Source organism: Equus quagga, chromosome 6, assembly GCF_021613505.1.
Source record: "Equus quagga isolate Etosha38 chromosome 6, UCLA_HA_Equagga_1.0, whole genome shotgun sequence".
NCBI lineage: Eukaryota > Metazoa > Chordata > Mammalia > Perissodactyla > Equidae > Equus > Equus quagga.
Window position 1 is genome coordinate 106040392 of NC_060272.1, and position 16624 is coordinate 106057015.

Consider the following 16624-nt stretch of genomic DNA (forward strand, 5'->3'; position numbering starts at 1 on the left):
AAAACCAACATAGATAAATTGAAACTCAATAATGTAAGAAAAAATTTTGAAAAATGCCTTAACATAATTATAGTCTTAAAAATTATAGTTCCATGTTTAAGTCCCTAACCCAGGCTTAAAGGGAAGCCTTTTCTAAGTATACCTGACCCACAACTCAAAGATTCTGATTTGCCACAACCCCACCCTGCAATCTCAAGGTATTTGTTGGAGACAAAGCAGAAAAAGTCAAGAATAATTAGTATAAATAACATACATAGCAAACATCTCAAATCAAAGAATCATATGTGAAAACGGTTAAGGTACAGACATACACATGGCCTACATGGTAGGTAAAGAAATAGCATAGTTAAGTAGCTATACTCTACCAAACACTAAGTACATTTCCCACTGTCCCAGGACTAGTAATTGACAGAATCAAGATTCCAGCTCAACTTCTGACAACAAAGCCCAGGTTCTTTTCACAACACAATACTACCTCCAAGCAGAATTCTTCTCTGGCTTTACATTTTTAGAAATCTGAATCTATCAAGATTGAGAGATGGTTGACATGCTTTACAATTGATGATGCTGGTGCCAGTGTTATCCTATATGCATATAAACGTGGCAGAAATGACAAAAATATGATTAGGAGGCAATCCTTTCTCCTAAAATGAGGAGGATAAGATAGATGACCTTCAGGGTCCTTCTAGCACTAACATTCTAATATTCTTTGAGTTATTTATCTTGCTAAGAAATTTGACAACAGATAAAAAGCCTCTGGCTATTTCTTTTCTAACTTACTGAAATTTGTTCCAGATAACATTATAATTCCTACTTGTCACTATTTTATTAAAACTTAAAAATAGCACCTACACTAATGCAATTCTCATAACTCTGTGAGAGGGATTAGCTTATACAGGTGAGAGAACTAAGGCTCAAAAAGATTGTCGTGACTTGGCCCAAATCACCAAACTTCTAAATAAAAGAGCAATTCCAAATGCAGGTCTGTCCTATTCAGAACTCAGGACACTTACCAGTATATACTAGATGCCACCATAACAACAGCATTTGTTTGTACATCACCCTAGCTTTGCCACATGCTCCCTCATCTGTCCTCAGAACAACCCCATAAAGAAACAAGGCAGGTAATATCATTCCGGCCTCATTTTACAAATGAGAAAACTGAGACGCAGAGAATTTAAATCACTTGCTCAAGGATCCTTAACAGGGTAATGGCAAGCTAGGTCTCAAACATAGGCCTCCTGACTCCAAGTCCAGCGTTTCTTTTGCTATTGTAATTTATTGTCAATTACAAGGTGGCGTCAACAAATCTTTGAAACATTTCTATGCCTCCCCTGTGTAACCTGGTCTTTCTAACTCTGAACTTGCTAAGTGTAACTGAGCTCATTTTAGGCATTACATTTATGTTTATGTGTATGTAGTAACTTATGTTTCCAATATAGAATTTATTTTCTAATGACATTTGTCTAAGAGTGTCAAAAAGATTCTTACCCAGATTTTGAATGATCAAGAATAAGGTTTTTAATTTTTAGAAAAATTCTACTTAAATCCTAACAGGAAAAAAGATGCCTAATTTGGGAGTTTGTTAAATTATAAATCAGCCTTCTCCTTGCTTGCATCCACTTAATAAGACAGACAGTAGTACTGCCTTTCTGTCTTTAATTCCTCAGACTCTTTCTACCCAAGTGCACTGCCGTTACTGCAGGCCAGAATGATCTCATTTAGGAAAGCGGCTTCTTGCCCTTTCATTAGGCCCTAATCTAAATTATAGTAAAAAGACATAAGGCTCTGTACTCATGACTGGCTCATGATAAAGGGCATTGGCTGGCCATGTGGCCTGATGAAGTCCTGGGACACAGAAGGGTCTTTTTTGGACTTTATCAGTCTTAGAGCAGGCAATTTATTTTGAGCCAGAAAAATAAAATATAATCTTGGGCCATCTGGTTCTGTACCACTCTATATTTGTTTAGAAAGGTCACTGTTGTCAAGTTATTGAATGTTATCTCTGGAATTGACAGGAAGAGAAAAGTTTTTGAAAGCAGGCCAGGAATATTAAAGCACCGGATATTAAGGTGTAAAGTAGTATTTAAAAGCTTGGGCTTTAGTGTTAAATAGACCACAGCACAAATCCCAGCTCTACCACCTACTAAATGAACTTGGGCAAGTCAACAGCTTTCTTAATCCATTTCTCCCATCTGTAAAACACAGATAATAACACTCTAGAGGGTAACAATAAAATGATATACACATATACATCACTAGCTAATAGTTAACATTTAAAACTTATTCAATAATTATTTTCTGTGTAATTTTTGGCCTCATTTTTCTTTAGTTTTGCAAGAAACTATAGTTTTCATTACTTTTATAAACACTTCTCCAGACAACAAAGTGGAATTTAAATACAGACTCACAATTTATGGTAGGCATATCAAATATGTGGATTTAGAGCCTATCCTAACAAAAACTTTCGTCTATTGTAAGCATTTAAGCAACATTCACTCCTTTTAAAATCAGATTTATAGCAGCTATCACTTTGTTGGTGGAATGATCAGGTTGCTCTGTCACTGAAGAATGAATACTGAGCTATATCAAAGCCATATCTGAACAACTTCAGTGGGACTAGTACGGCTGTTTTACTGGAGAACTGTTGAATAGTATCCTGATGTTGTTATGCAATGGTTATTTTCTTTGTATTACGTAGTTTTCTATTAATGTTTCACAGCAGTACTATGACCCAACTATTGCAGGAACAAGATGATCCAGAGTTGATTTACACAGGCTATTTAGGCCCTTTCCTTTGGCGAGATTAGCAATGTGGTTAAATATATACAAATAATCAAAATATACATTTAAAAAAGCAGCTCAATAGAAAGTCCATCCAGAATGTTGCCAAAGAGCAATGATTTCAATTCAGCAGGCCAGATTCCAGATGGACTTACGTAACCCTTTAAGTATCTCAATAGTGGGCAAATATTTCAGCTGCACTTTGGTAGAATGGTTATCATGATGTGTTGAATTAAATGATCCCACACATGATTGGCTTCCCCAAAAATCAAAGTAGGCCCTATAAGTTGGAGCAAAAGCTACAGTCTCGGGCTAGGAAAGAACATTTCCATCTGTTTTGATCTTCAAGTATTAGCGGCTACGCAGTTTCCTGTTTGGTGACAACACATGTCATCTTCCATATGAACTGCTGGGTGGGCTCTCTGCTTTCCCCATAATGTTTACCTAAGAGATCTTGGAGTTATTAAAAACAAATTTCAAACTCCAGGATCTAGCCAAAGGCACTACTGAGGGACGGACAAAAGTCTAAAGCATGCATATTGAATTAGGGGCCATAAAGACAAATGGATCAGAGAAATCTATAAGCTTATACAGAAAAATATGTATGAGAAGCTCTCTTGACCAAACTTCACTTACCTAAATTGCTATATGGACTCATTCTCTCCATTTCCTTTCCAACCATACTGACAGATGCCCATGGCATGCTGAAAACTCACAGCCTGCAGACTACTCTCTAGTGTGCCCGTCACAGTTCTGCTCCCAAATGCTAAGTTGCATGTTCTCCCAAAACCAGAAGCATTTGTTCTAAAACGTCATTAGAGGAGTTTTATTGTTACTGTAAATTAGCTAATTTAACTCAATACTAGATAAACTATGAAAGCAAAAATAAAAAACACTGTACCTTTAAAAACTAAGTCAAAAGTTTTGAAAAGACTTGATAAAGGCAAGTCATAAAAACCTTGCTGCTGAAATAGGCAAAGGAAGAGAACTATAAAACCTGGGGGAAAATCATAAAATACAGAATAGTAGTTCTCAAATTTTAGCATGGAAACCTTATGAAAAGAGAGATTGCTGAGCTCCACCCCCTTAGTTTCTGATTCAGTAGGTATGGGGTTACACCAAAGAATCTACATGCTAAGAAATTCCCATGTGATGCTGAAGCTGCTGGTCTGGGAACCACACTTTGAGAACCACTGCTTTTCAACTGTCTACATTTTTAATCTACTTAAAGAAATAAAGTACAAACTGGAAACAATTTGTTGGAAATGTAGATTTATGAAAGACTTGGGAGTTCCAATCAGCAAACATATACTACAAGAAAAGGCCTTGGTCTTAATCAAAAGATAGCCCATTTATATGTTTTAAGTTAAAGTGATAAGTTAGTAGCATATATGCATCATTTTTTTTATGACCTACTATTTTAAGCGACTTTTTTAATTAATGGACAAACTATAAGAATCAAACTCATATCAGAACAGATCTCCTGTCAAATATGGGCCATAAAAGAACCACTAGAGTTTGAAAATCTCTTCACCTTCATTATTTGTAAGAAGGAAATGCTGGGGCAGGCCCAGTGGCTTTGTGGTTAAGTTCGCACACGCCACTCCAGCAGCCCAGGGCACTCTGCTTCAGATCCCGGGTACAGGCCTGTGCACTGCTTATCAAGCCATGCTGTGGCAGGCGTACCACATATAAACCAGAGGAAGATGGGTACGGATGTTAGCTCAGGGCCAATCTTCCTCAAAAAAAAAAAAAAGAAGAAGAAGAAGAAGGAAATGCTAACATGATAGTCTCCTTGGCTAAGGCTTTCTAAAAACACAAGCTCACAATATCAACAGAGCCTTTAAAATAAAAGGTTAAGTACCACTACCTCCAATTTACAGATGAGATTTCTGCCTCAGAGAAAAGAAACATCCAAAGGTAAGTCAGCCAACAAGTGGCAGAGTCAAGACTTGAATAGAGATCTGCCCCCAAATTCAATTTTTCCCCCCAATCTTACAATATTGCAGTATAATCTTTGGAAGGGTCAAAGACAGTTAGAAACAACATTTGGGGTCCCAATCAATCTAAACATCCAGAAGATGGAAAATACCTAAATGTATATAGCTGTGAGAACTAAATGGATTATAAGCATCACATCTGTTGTCTTGAACATAATCATAAATATCATCCATAAGCTTTACTTACTATTAAATGGCTAAACAGGATAATCAAATATAGTGCACTGGAAAGTAGCTGGTCTACCAGCATTGAAGCAAAGTTTTGGGCAACACAACTCCACTTAGGCAAAAACTCTGTGGAGAATGGATGACGGAAAGATTCACAAGCAGATGCCACAGGATAAGTGAAATGGAGACAACCATGTTCAGAGAGAGTTGAAGAAGCACGTTAGGTATACATCGAAGTAATGCATCCAAATATGTGGCATTTATGGATGGCTTGGAAACAGGAGCAGACAAGTCAGTCCAGTGACAGCAAATACCATTATAACACCACCATTAAAACAATTTATCATGTTAGAAACTAGAGGTAGAGACAAAAAAGCATCTTATTTCTGCCTTATAAGGTGGTGATGCATTCATGCAGTATCATATGAATTCCAGGTAAAAAGGACCATAACTGTTAAACTATGAACAAATTCAAAGGTCCAATTTTATATATTCAATCTAGTGTGTTTAGAAAACTGGCCTCAACTGGTATTCTACTGTTTGAGGATAGAGCACAGTGTGAAGATTTGTAGTAACTATAGGAAATCTCCTAAAATAACTATTTTGTTTTTTTAGAAAGTGAATAAGGAGGTAAGTAAAATAAAGACCTAATATGTCAGCAATACGTTAAGAACCTAGGAATGGTTAGGATGGCCATTATTAAATAAATAAATAAAAACGGGAAATGACAAGTGTTATATAACAAGGCGAGGATTTGGAGAAATCAGAACGCTTGTGCACTGTTGGTGGGAATGTAAAATCATGCAGCCATTATGAAACATGGTATGGAAGTTCCTCAAAAATTTAGAAATATAACTACCACATGATCCAGAAAACTACTTCTGGGTATATATCCAAAAGAATTGAAAACAGGATCTCAAATAGGTATTTGTACACACATGTTCATTGTAGCATTATTCACAATAGCCAAAAGGTGGAAGCAAACTTAATGCCCATCAATGGATGACTGGATAAAGAAAATGTTGTATATACACACAATGGAACATCATTCAGCCTTAAAAAAGAAGGAAATCCTGTCATATGCTACAACATGGATAAACCTTGGCATTATGCTAAGTCACAAAAACATCAATACTACATGATTCCACTTACGTGAGACATCTAAAATAGTCAAACTCTTAGAAACAGCAAATAGAACGGTTGTTACCAGAGTCTGAGGGGAGAGGGAAAAGAGGAGTTATTCTTCAATGGCTATAGTTTCACTGTTGCGAGATGGAAAAGTTCTAGAGATCTGGTGCACAACAGTGTGCATAGAATTAACACTATTATACGGTACATTTAAAAATGGTTAACATGGTTAAAAAAATGAAACCTAGGAATAAAAATGTCCTGAAAACTCTAGTAAGGTAATAGAAGTAAGTATTGGAAAGGTTCAATATAACTCAAGAAAACAAAATAGTCTCACAGGAGTAGATTCAATTTTAATCATTGTTATCCCAACACTAACATTTGTAAGATTTTAGGAATCTATGATTTAAATTTGTTATTTATAATGGAAAGGAAGTATGCCATATCAGAATTACTTGGAGGTCTTTTAAAATATTACTTATTCTCACCCAGAGAGATGCTCCCAGTTGAGTGAGCCATCATTACTGATGAAACTGTGCTATATTCTTCAACTGTGCTAGGACTGAAAACAGATTGAGAATTTCATTTTTAAAGGATAGTTTAAATCAGTAGTTAGAAAATTCAATTTAGCCGCTTTTCCTATAATAAGGAAATTACATATATTGTTTAATATAATTAAATTTTTTTTACACCGTAAAGCTAAACATGGGTTTTAGTTTCTGAAGGCATACGTAATACATTATAAATATGGCAGCTCTAAACTGCATTAAACAATCCTTGTTATAAGATCAGATCTCCATCGGCTTGGGAACCCATGGAGAATAGAACCAACAAAATATGGAAAATGCAGGCAGAAATACTTCTCAAGATTTCTGAATATTCTTCCCAGAACATTTCTCTTTTCAACATTTCTTTATCTCCAGATGCCTTTTTCCCAAGATCCCCCAAAGACTTCTGTTCATCCTTTCCCCCGCCTCCATGTTTAGAAGAAGAGAAAGAACTAAATTTTCCATACTCAAACTTTTAGAAACAAAATAAAGGGTATCTCTTATTTCCATATTTTGCTGTTTCATCTCCAGGGAAACAAAGCTACATACAATTTAAGAACTGAGGGTTAATGCATCTTTTCACACTGACTTCCCTTGGGTGCATTTTTCGTATACCGTTATCTTAAAAATCTATTGATAACTGTCTAGTAGTATCATAAAATTAAGCCCCCAAGAGGAGTCATGAACCAATATGCCCTACCGGTAACATTTCCTTAAAGATTAAATAAATACATTATTTAACAGGAGAATTACACATCTAACTTCTATAAAAGTATATTTGAGCTCTATAATATCTTCTATTTCTCAATTCTTGCCTTCCTTTGTGTTAAATTGATACTTTCTAGTATCCCCTTGTTTCTTTCCATTCCCTTGTTTCTTTCACTATAATTTTTTTGGACTATTTTCTTAGTGGTTGCCCTGGAAATTACAATTAGCATTTTAACTTAAAACGTTCTAGTCTGGAATAATATTAACTTAATTTCAATAATATATAAAAACTTTTCTCCAATATACCTCTGGTCCTTTCCCTTCCTTTTCACAATTATTGTCAGATAAACTACATCTTTACATATTATAAGCCCACCAACAAAGTTTTATTATTTTTCCTTTATGTAGTTGTCTTTTAAAACAGGAGAAAAAAAGTTACAAAGAAAAATGCATTTATATGTATTTTTATAAGTCTGTCTTTCATAATACCTATGTAGTTACCTTTACTATTGCTCTTTATTTCTTTATGTGGATTAGAGTTTACTGTCTAGTGTCCTTTTGTTTCAACTTGAAGAACTCCCCTTAATACCTCTCATAGGGCAAGTCTTCATGACAAATTCAGTTTTTGTTTATTTGTAAAGGTCTTAATTTCTCCTTCTTTGAAGGAGTTTAGTTAAAGAATTCCCGGTTGATAGTCTTTCTCTTTCAACACTGTGAAAATGTCTTCTAGTCTCCATGGTTTCTGATAAGAAGTCAGCTATTAATCTTATTGGGGATCCCTTTTATATGCCTAGTTATTTTTCTCTTGACTCTTTCAGATTGCTCTTTGTCTTTCACTTTTGTAAATTTGACTATGATGCATCAAATTGTAGATTGCTTTGGGTTTATTCTACTTGGAATACATTGAGTTTCTTTAATGTGTAGACTAATATTTTCCAGCAAGTTTAGGAAGTTTTCTGCCATTATTTCTTTAAATGTACTTTGTGCCTCTTTCTTGGGCTCTTCTCCTTCTGGGAGTCCCATTATGCATATGTTGGTACACTTGATGGTGTCCCATTGGTCTCTTGAAGCTCTGTTCATTTTTTAAAATTTTCTTTCTACTCCTTGCACTGGATAATCTCTACTGAATTATCTTCAAGTTGACTAATTCTTTCATGTGTCTAATAGTACCTGTTGTTGAGCCTCTCTAGTGAATTTTTCATTTCAGTTATACTTTTAAACTCCAGAATTTCTATATGGTTCTTTAAAAATAATTTCTATGTTTATTGCTATTCTCTTTGATAAGATATCATTCTCACAGTTTCCTTTAATTAGATGATTTTATTTAGTTCTTTGAACATATTTGCAATAGTTGGCTTAAAATTTTTGTCTATTAAATCCCAATCTGGGCTCCCACAGGGAAATTTTTCTTTTGGCTGGTTTTCAGTGGGTTTTTTTCTTTTCCTGTGTATGTAGTATACTTTCCTGTTTCTTGTGTGTCTCAATCTTTTTGTGGAAAACTCTACATTTTAAATAATATATTTTAACAGCTTTGGTAAAATCCTTCAAATCACCCCACCAAGATTTTTTATCACTGGTTTTGGTGGTGTTCTTTTTTTGGGCTGCTTATTTGTTTCATATTTTCATGAAATAATTCTGTAGATTCTGTATTCCCTGTTCTCTGTTAGATTTTCTTTTTTAAGTTCTTGTTTTTATTTTAAGCCTGGTTTCCTAAGAGTCACACCTAAGTATAATTTAGCGGTCAACCAATGATTGGTGAGATGATTTCCTTAAATGCCTTGCCTGTATGTCTTCCACCCTTTGCCAAAAGAATCTTTGTGAGCAATCACACCTTCAAAATTTAGGTAGTTTATAAGACACCCCTAGTTTTCACCTCCTGCTCACACAGAACCTCAAGACCAGCCAGAGGTGATCTCCTTTCATGGGTCTTTCCTGGGCATGTGCAGAGCCTTGCACATTGTGCAGCCTGTTAGATATCCAGGAATATGTTGGAGCTTTACAAAGTTTCCTATGGTTGGCTAATTCTCCAGGATTTCCTTTTAAATTCCTGGCCAAGCTCCTGTTTGCCCCAACTGAAATCACAGCCTTAAACAGTGGAGATGTTGCCAACAGTTGCTATTGTTTCAGCAAAGCCCTGGGGGTAGGTTTTTTCTTCCCCCAACTGAGCTGAGCTCTGAGTCAAATCAAATAGCCAACCACTGTCTGAGAATAGAATTTTCCCAGGGAGCTGCAAGTTCAGACAAAATATCAACTGTGCTCTGGGGATGGTGCTTTTAATGGATCTCCAAAAGTGGTCAGATCTCTCTGTTGTCTGTAAAGCTGCCAGCTTTTGCTATACCACTAAGCTGGGGAAGGAGGGAAAACAAGAATAGCCACAAGTTAAAATGTCACAGACTCCACTGTCTTCTCTAGGTTCCGCAGTTTTCTCATGGACAGTCAATTTTCAGTTCACTCATTGGCTTTGGTTAATTGCCAGAATTCTGAAATGGTTGATTATAATTGTTTTGCCCATGTTTTTGTTGTTTAAAGGGAGAGTGAATACACTGAGGCCTCACTCCACCACTCTGGAAGCCAATCAAACTCCAGAATACTTTAAATCTGTCTTCATGTAGTTTTTAAGACAAAAAACAAAAAAAAACATTTTAACCAAAAAAAAATTGTTTAAAATAATTATACTTATAAATTTTTAGATCACTGATTCTTATCTCTGGTAGAAACTTATGGGGGAATAAACTATATTGCAATATTTAAAGTTAAATAGGAGAGAAACTGACCTGTGAAAGGGAAAAATAAAACAAACTGCATGAGCAATGTCTCACTGTATTGTATCTTTCCTGTTAACTGTATATATCTTTCGTGTTAACTAATAAACACGTGATCAAAAATAAAGGTGATTCCTGGTCTTAGATCTACTCTCAGCCCCAAAAGACTTATCAAGTCTTTTTTGGACAATAGGAACAAGTTCAACTTAGAGGAATAAAGGCTATTCCATCTTCTTTTACTTGGCTGACCCAGGCCAAATCCAATTAAACTCTGAGAGGGATAAAAAGGGCCACAAAAGACTGGGAGAGGGAAATTTAACAGAGAAGAGGAATCAGAGACCTGAACATAGGAAGCAACCCTATCTCCTGAGATTTCTCTGAAGAGACTCAGTATAGAGAGAGAAGGTTTACCTCAGATTCACCCAAGTATCAGCCAAAGCTGTGTCGTTAAGGTAGAGTAAGATGCGCTTCTGGAAAGGAAAAGAGTTATTCATTACTATTACCTCTCTTCAACACTGCCTGATATTGGCAAGCCAGGGAAAGACCAAAACTGTCAAAATAGGCCAAGAAAAGTAAACATTCTTTAGCAAAACTTTCATTTTTAAGAACACTGTCATGCTTCTTTTGCTTTTCTATTGTTGTGTAACAAACCACCCCAAAACTTACTGGCTGAAGTAAACAACTATTTTATTTGCTCATAATTCTGCAATCTGGGCTGCACTCAGCTAGACATTTCTTCTGCTCATCTTGCTGGTGGTCACTCATATGATTGCTTTCAGCTGGTAGGTGGAAACTGGGCTCAGCTAGAATACTAGGATGGCTAGGCCTCTCTCTCCATGTAACCTCAGGGCCTCTCTCTCTCTCCATGTCGCCTCCTTGCCACATGCTCTTTCTAGATTTCTTACATGATTCTTACAATTCTCCCAAAAACACAAAAACAAAAGCTACCTGACATTCTTAGGCCTACACGCAGACCTGGCACAGCTTTAATTCTCTTGCATACTGTTTATTTAAGTAAGCTACAGGCCCAGTCCACATTGAAAGGAAAGAGACTTCACAAGGGCAAGAGGTGTGGTTCACTGTAACCACCATCAATGCAACAGACAACTAAAACAGAAGGTCAATGTTCAGATGACTGGAATGGGAGTAAGCACAAGAAATTATAAAATGGCTAACGCTAAAGGAAGACTGGGCAACTACAGTCAGATTCCATTCTCTGTTCCTTCCCATACTGAGGGTCAAACTAAGCTCAGTGAGAATCTTAATCATAGGTAGATGGAAAATATGAACCTGATTAATCACTTACAAGCCATACGACCTTAGACAAGTCAATAATTCTCTCCAAGCTTCAGCTCCTCAATTGTAGAATGGAAAATTATACAGGCCTTTATCTTATCTTATAGGAAGACTGTATAGAATGAATAATAAAAGAATTGAGAAAGAGCTTTGAAAACTACACTGCTATACAAATATAAGGAGGTATTAATTATCTGACAGGATCTTAAGTATAGTCAACCTAGCTAGGCTACATTCTCTCTATTAATAAAACTATAATAATCACAGGTAATTACTCCATATGCTAAGTTACTACCACAGCAATGATATTATATATAATAATGGGCTAAAGTTACATTATGTTTTGTTACTATGAAGAATAACAACACTGATACCAACTAATCTATTATTGTCCAATTATATGCCAAGTGCTGCTGGATACTTCAGGTAAACTATAACTAACCCTTAAAATAACTCAGCAAGATAGGTATTATCCTTCTTTTACAAATAAATAAACTGAGTCACGAAATTGGTTACTTTAAGTAACTTGCCCATGGTCACACAGCCAGTAAGGAGAAAAACCATTATAAATGTTTAATGTACAACAGGTACTTGATAAATATTTATTGTTTAAAGAACAAATAAACAAAGCCAGGACTATCTGGCTTTAAAACAAGAAGTCTTGCAACTATATCAAAGTATCTTCCTCTGATAATCCCTATTTTTATAAGCAGCCGTTGAAAATGTAATCACAGCCAACATATCTAATTAACATGAGCAATTCTTCACCTTCCTTGGTAGCAAAATGGTTTCCCACCTGAAAAGTACCTTCATTTTTTTTTTTTTTTTTTTAAAGATTTTATTTTTTCCTTTTTCTCCCCAAAGCCCCCCGGTACATAGTTGTATATTCTTCGTTGTGGGTCCTTCTAGTTGTGGCATGTGGGACGCTGCCTCAGCGTGGTTTGATGAGCAGTGCCATGTCCGCGCCCAGGATTCGAACCAACGAAACACTGGGCTACCTACAGCGGAGCGCGCGAACTTAACCACTCAGCCACGGGGCCAGCCCCGTGGTACCTTCATTTTTTTAAACATCTAATCTTTAGACCATCTACTGAGTCATTATGAGTTATAATGGCTATATTAGAATGTGGGAACACCAACTGGAAAAAAAAAAAAGTGATACCTTCACGTACCAAAATGTCTCTAAAAGCAAAACAAATATTTTTAAATGGCAAAATATGTGCAGTATGAATGACAAAAAATGTTCCTATCCTTATGTTACAAAGAGATCTCTAAATTTAAAAGAAAGAAGAGGAGGAGGAAGAGAAGAAACTGCCCAAGAGGAAAATGGGCTAAAGATATAAATGGACAATCAACAAAAGAAACACAAATGGTTAATACACTTTTTAAATTTTTTTGTCATTTGTTATCAAAGAGATGTAAATCCAAGTGAGATTTTCTTTTCAACTATCAGATTGGCAAAAATACAAAAAAATTGCAAAGACTGATCATACCCAGTGTTGGAGAGCACGCAAAGAAACAAAATATTAAAGCACTATTGTTGGAAATATAAAATGGCATGACCTCTGTAGAGAGCAATCTGGTAGTTGATAAAAACATTCAAAACGTACCCAGCCTTCTAGCCAGCAATTCCATCCCTAAGAATTCATATAAAGGAGATAATGGAATTGTTGCACAAAGATGCACATATAATAATCGTAATACCAAAATATAGGATACCACCTAAATGTCTAGAAAATTGCTTAAATAAATTCATACAATGGCAATAAAAAGATATAAAATGCTATTTATTACCATAAAAATATGTTCAAGATATGAGTGCCAAAGTTAAAAAGCAAATTGGATGACCCAATTTTTATAAGATTTGTGTAAGGAAGAGAGAGAGCAAGCACACATGTGTGAGCAGAAGCACACCCAAGAGCACCAGAGTGAGCACATATGCACTCACTAAGAGAGAAATCCTGAGATGTGAGAGTAATCTTGTGAGCTGATGTGTAGTAATCTTTGAGCAGAATGATTTTCTGTTTTCTTCTTTGTACCTTTCTGTGTTTTCTAAATATTTTACATTAAGCATATATAATTTCTGTAATAATACAATAAAATTATTCCCATTTAAAATAATGACAACTGTCAGAAGCCTGAGTGAATTTTCAAATGTTATTACTTTTAATACAAAATTCTGATTAAAAAGCAGCTGATATGGGGGCTAGCCCGGTGGCACAGCAGTTGGGTTCATGCGCTTTGCTTCGGCAGCCCACGGTTTGCAGGTTTGGATCCCAGGTGCAGACCTACATACTGCTCATCAAGCCATGCAGTGGTGGCGTCCCACATACAAAATAGAGGAAGAATGGCACAGATGTTAGCTCAGCAACAACCTTCCTCAAGCAAAAAGAGAAGATTGGCAACAGATGTTAGCTCAGGGCCAATCTTCCCCCCCCAAAAAAAGCAGCTGATATGGATAGTGAATGAAAATTTGCATTTATTCCTCTTTCACATGACAAATTCAAAATCGTAATTCTTTCATAGTTGTTTCTACTGACAAATCATTTAGAATTTGTAATTTCTTTAAAAATGTCACTTCAAAAAATACAAGCGAAGCAGAAACGTTTAAGTGTACAGAATACACTTGGCATAAATGAGCTATATGATATGTCTTGGAGAAATAACTTGCATATGTAAAGTCCTAGAGACTGATTCTACAGCTCAAAAAAATCTAGCATCATTTGGTATGTTAACTTGGGAGTTTATTAACTTATGCTCGATATTTACACAGTTTAATGAGAATTCTCAATTAGCCACAGGTAAGATTATCCACAACTAATCTTGCTTTTCAGTTTGGCCATCGTATCCAGTGTACGCAGTTTAGTTATTTGCTTTGTAGAGCTCTCAGCTCTACTTGCTTTGAATGAAGCCAGGATTCCAGAAAAAACAAAAAATGCTTAAAATCAATTACTCAGTTTGGATAGTGGATAGGCAAGTGGGCAGCTACCATCCTCAGGGCTGAGTCTGAATAACATCCAGATATATCACTGCCGCATCCTCCTCCCAGGAACTTTGGAAAAATGTGAGGCCATTTTAGTTGCCACAATGATTGGGGAGGAGGAATTGTTCTAACGCCATTTTGGCTCACAGACACTAAACATGCTGCAACATGGGATACCCCACAAAGAACTGTCCTATCTACAATGACAATGGTGTCCCTGTTGAGATAGGGACCATAATTTTCTTGTTCAATGTTGTATTTCTAGCCTACTACATAGCAGGCATTTCTAGCACTGAGTGAGATACAGATAATAAAAAATGATGAAGAGGGACAACAGAGAAACTAGACAGTTTTCTACTTTGACCCAAGACAGGCCTTTGTGGTTGGGCTCCATTATACTCAGGGGAATTCTAGAAACAGACACATCTATACCTAACTATGTAGAAAAGCCTAAGAGCCTACATCCAAATACAAATTATAAGAGGATTATTTTCCATTACAATATCCAGGTATATACCTTCCTCTATTAGTAAAGATCAGCAATTCTGTCAGCTCAAGACTTATACACTGGTGCCAACTAAGCTCAATCTTGCCTTGGCAACTGGGTGGCAAAACAGCCTTGTGCTTTAGGAGTGTGGGCTCTAGATTAAGACTGCTGGGTCTAAATTTGGCTTTACCATGCTCCTTTATCCCCCCCATGCTCTACTGGTTTTCCTGATCCAAACTCCTGAGGAAACTTTAAGACTTACAGGGGGAATGAAGGGAACTGTCACTGTTAAACACTATTCTATGCCAAGCACTGGATTATATACTTTACATACATCCCTTATTTAATTTTCACAAGTCTGCAATACAAGCGTTTTTATCCTCATATTACATAAGGATATTGAGGTAACAAGTGAGTGAACCATAATTCAAACTCAGGTTTGATTAACTCAAATACCCAGGTGCTGTTTGCACTAGACCACCTTGCCAAAGAATATAGCTTCATTCTCACATTCTTGACTAATTGTTTAAATTAGTCAGCTATATGAGGCTTCCTTTATATTTTTTATCAAGTACTTTTTTAAATGCACATAACAATATGGAATTTATATTATCTCTTAGATTAGGAGCATTTTGGTTCTTTCTATAACTCCAAATTTGAAATGCACTTGAGACTTTTATCCTATCTCTGAAAAAATAATAAAAGAAGTTCCCTAAATTGCATATATCATCTTTAGTTATAAGAGCAAATTTATGTACATATTGCATTACATTTCCAAGCAATTAGCAGCACAATTATAATCAACCTTAAACTTGGTAGAGACTTTAAAGATAAAACATATATTTAGGTGAATAACTAACCATTATGGTCATAAAAATTTTTATGGGGTATGACCTCCTAAATATCTCTCAATTGCCATTCCAGAGTTTAATGACCTTTTAGGAAGTGTCTTCTTTACGACAAATTAGAATCACCCTTTCTATAACTTAAGTTCATTCTATTTAGGTCTGGCTTTCAAGGAGATAAGGCTTTCTCAACATACTTGCCATTTTGCTGCTTTATTGAGTTTCAATGAAAGTTTGAACAAAAAATAAAGAGAAATACAAATAAATTTGAAAACAGATTTTAAAGTCTTTCTCCTCCACCTTTACCTAGACTAAATAAGCAAGTTTCTCAGCTTGAATCTTTCCTCACTCCTAGCAATATCCATTTTTGCTGCCCTGATTTTCAGTGCCTCTCCAATTCTTCCATGTCCAGAATGAATTGTGGAGAAAATAATTTAACATTATTAGTTTAGAGTGTTTAGCTTAGTACTCTAAGAGCTCAATGACTAGGTTTAAGAAAATTAATATTCCAGAGTCACGCTCATTTCTAAAAGTGCAAAACTGTTGACACATATTCAATTTATAGAATGCTATGACTTTGAGTCTAAACAATTACTCTTCTCTTGCATTTGTGTGATCAACTTTTAACCATTATTACATTTCATGATGTTTTTGTTGGACCACTAGTGGGATTTATTTCTATTCACAGATAATTCCATAGATTTTCACAATACAGTAAAGCTTAAATGCATACGTAGGTAAGGTAAAAACATATTTTGGGAATAATTATTATCAAAGACTCTAGAATTTTATAATATGACAAAGGAACCATTTCTAGATACTATTATCATTACTCATAAATGCTACTATAACCTAGAATTTTCAAAGCTCTATACACATACAGTAGATTATGGAAATTACATTTAAGAACCAATG

The 16624-nt window shown here is 35.6% G+C and overlaps 1 protein-coding gene across 8 annotated transcripts in view; it reads right to left on the reverse strand.

The window, feature by feature from the left end:
• RFX3 (regulatory factor X3) overlaps nt 1-16624 on the reverse strand; it is a 264256-nt gene that overhangs the window by 211461 nt on the left and 36171 nt on the right. The window contains exon 1 of one of the 8 annotated variants that reach the window (XM_046664495.1): nt 10510-10570. The exons of the other annotated variants lie outside the window; for them this stretch is intronic. The gene's annotated coding sequence lies outside the window, so the exon portion shown is untranslated. Of the gene's footprint in view, nt 1-10509; nt 10571-16624 lie in introns of those variants that run through there. 8 annotated transcript variants of the gene reach the window in all.